The sequence below is a fragment of the Enhydra lutris genome, unplaced genomic scaffold (genome assembly GCF_002288905.1).
Source record: "Enhydra lutris kenyoni isolate GAN:26980312 unplaced genomic scaffold, ASM228890v2 scaffoldscaffold30, whole genome shotgun sequence".
NCBI classification, from domain to species: Eukaryota; Metazoa; Chordata; class Mammalia; order Carnivora; family Mustelidae; genus Enhydra; species Enhydra lutris.
Window position 1 is genome coordinate 5,369,937 of NW_019154114.1, and position 1,194 is coordinate 5,371,130.

The following is a 1,194-nucleotide window of genomic DNA, read 5'->3' on the forward strand; positions in this document are numbered from 1 at the left end:
AAATCCCTGTACTTTGCTCTCTTCCCTAGAGCCACACCCTCCTTGATCTCTCTGGACCAGCCTCCATCAGTTGGGTCAGGGACAATCCTGTGGGGTACGACCAGCTAATCTGATCATTTGGCAAGTGGGTGTGGGGTGGGGGTCAGAGTAGCATTAGATAGGAACCATGAGAGCCGGAGGGTGAGGAGGACATCTGAATATGGGGCTACCCAGGAGTCAGGGAAGTCCAAGTCAGATGCAGAGTTCACAAGGCAAGCTCAAAATGGACACAGGCGACACAGCCAAGAAGGCCAAAGCCTAGGGAAGGTGGCTAGGGGACAAGTGGTGAGTGAGAAGGAGAGCCTGGAGGCCAACTGCAAGAACTAAGGGTTTCAGGCTCACATGCATCTCAGCTGAAAACGCGTGGGAGCTGTAGCCACGGTCTACATTCCTGGGGAGAGTTTGCTGCCAGCATTGTTGATGCAGTGTAAGCCTGATGTGGACTCAGTCCCAGAATCTGGAGATCATGACCTGAGCCAAAGCCAGCCTTTAACGGACTGAGCCATGGAGGTGTCCCTACTGTCACTCTGCTAACTTGAGCTGCTCTTCTCCTTCCACCTCTTAGGTTCACCTTCTTCTTCTTCTTTTTAATTTTGTTACATAAATTAATCCATTTATTATAGGCTAGCAATGTTTCAGATGGTGGAGCTTCTCCTGGTCTTTCAAGTCCTTCAGTTTCTGATGCCGGACTTTACTGTGATGGCAGAAGTGATGTTGTAGGTCCAGGCCCTACCAGTGGTGGTTTCTGTGCAGGAGCCACAATGCCAGATCCACACAGCTCATCTTTTCATCTTAGTTTTGCCACAGAAGGAGCAGTGTACTTGGCATGCTGGCTTATTTCAATCTTCTTCACCATTTTCCTGAGGGAGGCACTATAATGAGTCCTATATTTACCCACGTTTCCAAGCTTCTTGGTGCATTTAGCCATATCACTGCAAACTAGTTCTGAGCCCAGAGAGGTCACCTCCTTCTTTTTTTTTTTTTTTAAGATTTTATTTATTTATTTGACAGAGAGAGAGACAGGGAAAAAGAGAACACAAGTAGGGGGAGAGAGAGAGGGAGCCTGATGCAGGGCTCGATTCCAGGACCCTGGGATCTTGACCCGAGCTGAAGGCAGATGCTCAATGACTGAGCCACCCAGGCGCTCCGTAGGCT

General features: G+C 49.2%; 1 pseudogene; it reads right to left on the bottom strand.

Moving 5' to 3' along the window:
- Nucleotides 1-663: 663 nt before the first annotated feature.
- LOC111153060 lies at nucleotides 664-967 on the bottom strand (annotated as a pseudogene).
- Between the last annotated feature and the right edge of the window lie 227 nt (nucleotides 968-1,194).